We start from the raw sequence: 9,634 nt of genomic DNA, 5'->3' as shown, positions 1-9,634 counted from the left end.
CAACCATCACTGCAGCCCTCCACCAGTCGGGGCTTCATGGCAGAGTGGCCTGACAGAAGCCTCTCCTCAGTGCAAGACACATGAAAGCCTGCATGGAGTTTGCTAAAAAAAACACCTGAAGGACTCCAAGATTGTGAGAAATAAGATTCTCTGGTCTGTTGAGACCAAGATAGAACTTTTTGGCCTTAATTCTAAGCGGTATGTGTGGAGAAAACCAGGCTCATCACCTGTCCAATACAGTCCCAACAGTGAAGCATGGTGGTGGCAGCATCATGCTGTGGGGGTGTTTTTCAGCTGCAGGGACAGGACGACTGGTTGCAATCGAGGGAAAGATGAATGCGGCCAAGTACAGGGATATCCTGGGTGAAAAACTTCTCCAGAGTGCTCAGGACCTCAGATTGGGCCGAAGGTTTACCTTCCAACAAGACAATGACCATAAGCACACAGCTAAAATAACGAAGGAGTGGCTTCACAACTCCGTGACTGTTCTTGAATGGCCCAGCCAGAGCCCTGACTTAAACCCAATTGAGCATCTCTCGAGAGACCTAAAAATGGCTGTCCACCAACGTTTAACATCCAACCTGACAGAACTGGAGAGGATCTGCAAGGAGGAATGGCAGAGGATCCCCAAATCCAGGTGTGAAAAACTTGTTGCATCTTTCCCAAAAAGACTCATGGCTGTATTAGATCATAAGGGTGCTTTTACTAAATACTGAGCAAAGGGTCTAAATACTTAGGACCAAGTGATATTTCAGTTTTTCTTTTTAATAAGTCTGCAAAAATGTTGACAATTCTGTGTTTTTCTGTCAATATGGGGTGCTGTGTGTACATTAATGAGGAAAAAAATGAACTTAAATGATTTTAGCAAATGGCTGCAATATAACAAAGAGTGAAAAATGTAAGGGGGTCTGAATACTTTCCGTCCCCACTGTATATATTCTGAGAGCAGACACTCTAGCATGGATCTCCAAAATACGGCCCTCCAGCTGTTGCGGAACTACACGTCCCATGAGGCATTGAAAAAACTCGGAAATTCACAGACATGACTAGGCATGATGGGAATTGTAGTTCCTGAAAAACTGGGGGGCCATCGTTTGAAGACCCCTGCACCTAGAGAATAAAATAGAGGTAGTTTAAATTTGTTATGTCACATGATATTACCGCAAAGGTCTAGGAAACGCAAAATTTCAGTAAAAAATATGTAGCCATGGTGTTAGCACTACTGACAAACGATCCGCCAAATCACCCCACTGCCAGACTTCATGCATCCTTTCCAGAGACAATGAACAGTCTTTTGCAAGCTTTGTTTTTGTTGTTTTATTGGGGGGGGGTACAACTTGGATAGGGATTGGGATATGGGATGCCCATAGAATTAATTATTGCCATCATATTTACATATTTCAGTATACTTTGATCATAGTTAGAGCCTGAAGATGGAATGTGCACACTTGACTAAGTAGAAATCTTCTCCTGCAGCTCCCTGCAGACTGTTACTCCCTCTGCATCTCCATGCAGACTATTGCTCCCTCTGTATCTCCATTCAGACTGCTGTTTCTAAGAGTTCTCCATCCGTCACCTTGTGAGGGACAGAAACATCACTTTTGACCGTGTAAAAGTAATGGTCTTAGTTCTCTTCACCACCTGCCCAAACTTGCTTCCTCTTGCACAACTGGTTTCCTCCTGCACAACTTGTAATTACGTTTAAGGTATAATACATCTTCTTCTAATGGGTATGAAGAACTCACACTGAATAAGCCCCTCTACTGACCCTGGTGACTCGCTGCTACTAGGCCTGAGAGAACCTCTCCCCGGAGGCCTAGTAGGTTAAAGTCTATCTTCTAGGAAATGGACTACTGCTCCCAGCCAGTCCAACTTGCAAACCATGTGCCAGCCGGCCACACTGATTTGACACACACATCCTCACAGTCTCTTCTCTGATCCAGTACTCTTCACCATCCACCGTGTGCATGATAAAGACTCTGCTAGTGACCATGTAGAAGCAGAGTTCCCTTACAGAATCCCTGGCACCTCCAGCCATCCACTGTGGTAACACTCACCAACCTTCCAGCTCTGAGTCCTTGATGAGGAACTTTCCTGGACCAAGCATTCCGACAGCTTCTCCTGCCCCTCTGCTCCAGGAGTTCCCTGCCACCGACCGTGTGGTGTCAGAGGCATTGCCAATGACCATGTAGAGGCAATGTTCCCTCTCAGTTCTCCCCGGGCCTCCTCCTGCAATCCCACCCCCCCCCCCCCGATTGGGGGTGTGCTCCTGCGGCTGTCTAGCAATCCATTCCTCACGTCACCCAGTCGACTACTACCCCCCACAGCAGCAGGTGACCTCAGCATATATAGGAGGTCCGCTCCCTGCCAATGCCAGTTAGGGATTGGTCAAGGTTCCCACATGTGCTGCCTGTCACTCCAGCTCTAGGCCCAGCCTCCTCTTCCAGAACATTCTCCCTGGAAGCAGGCCTCAGAACTGGAGCACAGGTGGTCACACCCACTGCTACTTTAACCACTCCCAGCCCCCAGACCAAAACAGAGCTTTGCAGCATAGGCCTGCCTAAATTTGCCTGTGCTGAAAAAACCTAGTAAAACAACCCTTACTAGCACCTACCTTCTGGTAGAGGGTGCTACAAATAAATTGAAGTGAATTTTAGAGCAAACAAATGCAAGAAATGCCCCAATTCTTGGTAAAATATAAAAGATGAGAAATGAAAAGACATGAAATGGCTGTTTTGATGTTACATTTTGAAAGCAGCTGTGCAGTGTTTTACATACCAACATGGCCTTCGCCCACCTTCCTACTGCTGGTACACAGCTTCTTTTAAAATGGAACATCAAAACACTATTACAGATATCAATACACTATATTTATTTCTATACACTCACTTTATTGCTAAAATTACTCTGAAATTCAAGACAGCTGGGTGTAGTAAGATGTCCACAATACCGCTATCCATCAGATGATAAAGTGTGTGGAACGTATCGTGCCGTGGAACACATGGTGGAATGCATCGTGCGTGCGCAGTAGTTTTTTTACATCACTTCATTATGGAAGGGTATAACCCCCTGTCAGGTTTTTTCTGACATCAGTGTGTCATTAGGGAGATTCCGTATTGCTTCCTGCACCATAGTCACAACAGGAAGTGAAAGGAAATCTCTGATTGCCATCAGTAGGGATGAGCTCAGGTGTGTTCAGATCCTAAATACAAAGAATAGAGACGGCAACTCCAAACATCCTTGTTGCTTCTTTTTTAGTGCATAAAAAAAGTGAGTAAAAACATACAGGGGTTCATGCGTTCCGGCTTACAAGCCTTGATCACAGCACCCATAGATGCCAACTGTCCCGTATTTCTGGGGACATTCCCAGTTTTTAGACCTTTGTCTTACCGTATCCTGGGAAATGTCTTGGGAAATCTGCGTTTTCCCGATTTTTTTTTTCCCCGCCGCCGGTAGAGGTCCGTGGCCGGCACTGATGAATTGTCTCCACTGGCCGTCATTTTACAGAAAGACCAGCTATCGTGAGACAGAAACAAGAGGCAGAACCCAGGATCTGCATCTTGGTTCTTCCCTTCGGCCTCCACGAGCTGGTCTTCTGTAAATGGCACTGAGACCAAATCACCAGTGGCGTTGCTACCGGGGTGCGGCTGATGTAAGGAGGGACTCTGCTGCTGGGGACACCTAATGTAAGGAGGTACTCTGCTGGGGACGCCTGATGTAAGGAGGGACTCCGCTGGGGACACCTGATGTAAGGAGGGACTCTGCTGGAGACACCTTATGTAAGGAGGGACTCTACTGGGGACACCTGATGTAAGGAGGGACACTACTGGGGACACCTGATGTAAGGAGGGACTCTACTGGGGACACCTGATGTAAGGAGGGACACTGCTGAGGACACCTGGTGTAAGGAGGGACTCTACTGGGGACACCTGGTGTAAGGAGGGACTCTACTGGGGACGCCTGGTGTAAGGAGGGGAACTACTGGGGACGCCTGATGTAAGGAGGGACTCTACTGGGGACACTTGGTATAAGGAGGGGCACTACTGGGGACACCTGATGTAAGGAGGGACTCTACTGGGAACACTTGGTGTAAGGAGGGACTCTACTGGGGACACCTGGTGTAAGGAGGGACTCTACTGGGGACACCTGGTGTAAGGAGGGACACTAGTGGGGACACCTAACGTAAGGAGGGACTCTACTGGGGACACCTGATGTAAGGAGGGACACTACTGGGGACACCTGATGTAAGGAAAGAAAAAAAGATTACAGCGCACACATACAAAAATAACATTTAACTCCTTCAAGGCTATTTAAAAACACCTGAGCATATTAAAAAAATCTGGGGATTTAGTTACACCATATGGCCATACAGTGCTAAGCCCACTACTACGTCAAAGTACCCCAATATCAGTGGGTCCTATGCTATCCATAGAATGGAAGATCCTGCTTCTCTGAACCATGGGAGAAATACACTCCTCTATATGGGAGAACTAAAAGGACTCCTCCTAAAACACAGGTGGACACTAATAAGAGGCAATGATGGGGGGTGCTCCAGCCCAAAGGGATTTGGTCAGAATCCATACACTAGACAAAGATTTGGGGGGCACACCCTAAAAAATGCATTAAAGATGGTGTAGCCATAAGACCATACAGACAGAAAAAAAGATTACAGCGCACACATACAAAAATGACATTTAACTCCTGCTGGGGACACCTGATGTAAGGAGGAAATCTGCTGGGGGCACCAGATGTAAGGAGGGACTCCAATGGAGACACCTGGTGTAAGGAGGGACCCCAGTGGGGACACCTGGTGTAAGGAGGGACACTACTGGAGACACCTAAAGTAAGGAGGGACTCTACTGGGGACACCTGGTGTAAGGAGGGACTCCAGTGGGGACACCTGGTGTAAGGAGGGACTCCAGTGGGGACACCTGGTGTAAGGAGGGACTCCAATGGGGACACCTGATGTAAGGATGGACTCTGCTGGGGACACCTGGTGTAAGGAGGGACTCTGCTGGGGACACCTGATGTAAGGCGGGACTTTGCTGGGGACACCTGGTGTAAGGAGGGACTCTACTGGGAGCACCTGATGTAAGGAGGGACTTTACTGGGGACACTTGGTGTAAGGAGGGACTCTGCTGGGAGCACCTGATGTAAGGAGGGACTCTACTGGGGACACCTGATGTAAGGAGGGACTCTACTGGGGGCACCTGATGAAAGGAGGGACTCCACTGGGCGCACCTGATGTAAGAAGGGACACTACTGGGGACACCTAAAATAAGGAGGGACTCTACTGGGGACACCTGGTGTAAGGAGGGACTCTACTGGGGGCACCAAATACAAGGAGGGACTCTGCTGGGAATGCCTGGTGTAAGGAGGGACTCTACTGGGGGCACCTGATGTAAGGAGGGACTCTACTGGGGGCACCTAATATAAGGAGGGACTCTACTGGGAATGCCTGGTGTAAGGAGGGACTCTTCTGGAGATGCCTGCTGAATGGAGGGACTCTGCTGGGGCACCTAATATAAGGAGGGACTCTGCTGGGGACACCTGATGTAAGGAGGGACTCTACTGGGGGCACCTAATATAAGGAGGGACTCTACTGGGGGCACCTGATGAAAGGAGGGACTTTGTTGGGGACACCTGATATAAGGAGGGACTCTACTGGGGGGCACCTCATGTAAGGAGGGACTCTTCTGGGAATGCCTGGTGTAAGGAGGGACTCTACTGGGGGCACCTGATGTAAGGAGGGACTCTGCTGGGAATGCCTGGTGTAAGGAGGGACTCTGCTGGGGACACCTGATGGCATCTGGTAGCAGTGACATGGCAAGTGACACACTCAGGGCTCTACTGGGGGCACCTGATGAAAGGAGGGACTTTGTTAGGGACACCTGATATAAGGAGGGACTCTACTGGGGGGCACCTCATGTAAGGAGGGACTCTTCTGGGAATGCCTGGTGTAAGGAGGGACTCTACTGGGGGCACCTGATGTAAGGAGGGACTCTGCTGGGAATGCCTGGTGTAAGGAGGGACTCTGCTGGGGACACCTGATGGCATCTGGTGGCAGGTGACATGGCAAGTTAAAAAACTCAGGGCTCCCACTGATTCTGCATTATGGTGAGTTGAACTGCTGATTGTTAAACTTTCTGGAATATACATATTGCTATTGTGGTGTAGGATCTGGGCCTGCTGTCCCTCTTTCCTTCCTTCCTTCCTTCCTTCCTTCCTTCCTTCCTTCCTTCCTTCCTTCCTTCCTTCCTTCCTTCCTTCCTTCCTTCCTTCCTTCCTTCCTTCCTTCCTTCCTTCCTTCCTTCCTTCCTTCCTTCTCTCTTCTTCCCTCTCTATCTCTTTTTTTCTTTCACTCTCTCTCCCTCCATCTCGTGTTCATCTCAGAATCAAATCACACCCCCTTTAAGCCCCAGCCCTTTTAAGCCACGCCAAATATTTAGTTTAAGCCACGCACATTTTTCGCTGTGGCGTGCTTGGCGCGTAGCATTTTTCTTTTTCGCCCCCTAATTATAATAAGACCCCCGTCTACATACAAAAAAGTGTCCCTATAAATTTTTTCAGAATGTTGCCAACTATGAGCACCTGTTCAGATCCTAGTCAGAACCCACTTGCACTATCCCACCAGGAAGTTGTGTACAGAGCCTACCATAAGCAGCAGAGGCATTCCGCACCCACAGCTGCACATATACACGTGTCAAAAACCACTCAGTGTGAAAACAAAATAAAACACAAAATATAAAACATACGTGCATATAATACAATGCATAGATGTCCATAAAAGTCCCAAGTGTCTTACATCCAACACTCTAGGATGCCTCCTTTCACACGTGATATCATTTGGTATTGGTTACAGCACCAGGATTGTGTGATCAGTGTCCAACAGGAAAACAGAATTGCAGTGGGATTTTTGATATCATGGTGTGAAAGGAGGCATCTTTGGGACTGGATTTAGGACACTTGGAACTACTTTTATGGACATTTATGCCTGTTAATTATATGCACAAATGTTTATTTTGTGATTTATTTTGTTTTTGTTTTTTACCACTACTATTCCTTATTACTGGCTTTTTGACATTTGTAAATGCAGCAATTTAGAAATTGGATTAAACACGTTTTGAAGGATAAAAAAAGTGCAGTTTATATACAACTATATAAATCAGGCCAAAATGAGGGACAAATGAGGAGGAAAGAGGGACAGATGGACTTTGTTCCAAATCAGGGACAGTTCCCCAAAATCAGGGATAGTTAGGGGGAGCTATGTAGTCGGCACTCCCTAAAGTCCTCTTCAAAATTTACTGGCATCAGATGTGGTATTCCTCACAGCAAGATCTATTGAATGTCAAAAAATAACAAATAAAAGAGAAAAAAAGAATAAACAACACAGAAAAAGTAGGGAAGTTTATTTTAAGAAACTGGCTAGCAGAATCCAGTGTGTAGCCAGGTGCAGGGAGACCCAGCGCTTCCTCTCACCCAGAGCTTCCCCACACCTCACACCTAGAGCTTCCAGAGGCATTCTGTGGAGAAACAAAGCCCCCCCCCCCTCCTTCTATAGCGAGAGGTCAGCTCAACACCCCTGGGAAGAGTGAGAGGGTTATTCACCCATTGCTGATACTGATAGCAGGGACTGAGCCACTTAGAGCAGGACACCAAGTGTACGTAATCCACACCACAGCAATACTGCTTTCTATACCACACTTATTCCAAACCTAGAGAAGAGGATCTTGACAGGGAAACGCTGGATCCGCTGGGTAAGACAGTATCTGAACTGTGGAGAACCTGCCACAAGGTAAGCAGGGGTGAAAAAAAAAAGGGGGGTGGGAAGTTGAAGATCAGCTTTAAGATCTGCACTCCAGCACAAAGAACCTGATTTCCAGCATCTACATCATCAGTGTGATCTTTCATTCCAGAACATTAGTGATCAAGACCATCCAGCGATCTGCCCTACAGCTATCCATGTGACCAGCGAGATCTTCACGACTTCAATGCATCTCTGCTACACCCGGCACAGGAGGCAGCTGGTAGGCAGTATGCAACAAGGCACTATTGGGAGAAAGGTTCCTCTCAGCAGCACTAGAGAACAGTCCCTACACTGTCCCTCCTTCTCTGGAACCTTTCCCTAAGCTTAGGCTCTTCCTGTCCAGAGGGTTCCTGTCCCTGACCTAACCACATGCAAAGTGCAAACCAATTCCAGTGATCCAGTGATTTTTATACTAAAGATGGCCACGGAGGTCACCTGAGGTAGGAGCATCCAGTCAGACAGCTGCTCAACTACAGACACATACAGAGGCCTAAGAGGAACATAAGTTCCTCCTACCCTCCACTGGCCCTGCATGGTGGTTGCAGACTGCATCACCTGTGTAAGGAGGTCAACCTACACCTGCCTACACTTCACCCCCCCTTTGACAGATGCTGGCCTCGGCATAGGCCACCATACAACAATAAAACAGTGGAATACAGCAAGATTAACAGATATATAACCAAAAACACACAATATTGATAGGCAGCGCATTATACAACATAATCAGAATGCTTGACCGGCAACTTCCCCCAGTTAGACCGAATGGGGTGATGGCCTTCACTGGGATCTTCAAGCTCATTATCAGGACCATTATTTACTGAAGCTTTCTTGGGAGCCTCAGGTACTTTAAGGTTATCATGTGGAGACATTACACCCTCATCAGGGCTATCATTTGCATGCTCAAGGGAGTCCACAGGTCCCTTGGAACTTTCAATACACTCCCAGTCCTCTACAGGGTGATTCTTCCAAGAAATCAACAGTAATTTCATCTTCGGAACTGGTGGGATCCGTGGGGATCAATTCTAGATTTGGCAAATACCATTCAACAGGAACTTCCTGAACAGGGGAAAGATCCGCAGGGTTGAGACTCCGCACTTCTGCAGAGGGCCTGATGGGATAATCTCCACCCAGCACAGAGGGCCTCAATAGATTCCGATGGAGGCGCTTTCTGTTTGCTGCTGGGCTTTCAGACACCACGTCATATACCGAGAGCAGTGGGAATGGCTGTTTTTTCACCTTATATGGGGTGGTCTCCCACCTGGGGGTCCAGCTTGCTTCCCCTTTCAAGCTCTGAGTTTTTCACCAACACCCAGTCCCCCAGCTGCAGCAGCAGCAGGTCCAGAGTAGTTTCCTTGGGCACATCTCGATGATGCTCAGCGACTAGCTGTTGAGCCTTCCTCAGCCGTTCTCACTGCTCTTGTACCCATTTGTTGGGTGTTCCGGGGTGATTTGTTCAGGAGTGTTCAGAAGTAAGTCCATAGCAAGCCGTCTTCTACGCCCGAACATTAGGAAGAATGGTGTGCACCCTGTGGCCTGGTATACGGTGTTATTGTACACCGGAATTGTAAGCACACCATTCACAATTGCTTGCATTAGCCTGGCCCTTGTTTGTGCCCCCACTCCTGCCAGTATGGGGAGCCTTCTGGAGTTCCCTGGCCAAATCTAGCCCTGGCCCTCTTTTTGGATGCAGTGTCATTTGCAGGTTTTCCTCTGTCCTGAAGGGTTTAATCGCGAAACGCGTCAAGAGTCTACCGTTTTCACTAGGATACCCAGTAAGCAAAACTTTTTTTTTAAGTTACATTGTTGTTTTGTATTGTTGATTGAACA

This window comes from Aquarana catesbeiana, linkage group LG05 (genome assembly GCF_042186555.1).
Source record: "Aquarana catesbeiana isolate 2022-GZ linkage group LG05, ASM4218655v1, whole genome shotgun sequence".
In the NCBI taxonomy this organism is placed as follows: Eukaryota; Metazoa; Chordata; class Amphibia; order Anura; family Ranidae; genus Aquarana; species Aquarana catesbeiana.
The sequence above is the reverse complement of the archived record's forward strand: the minus strand, read 5'-3'. Positions refer to the sequence as shown.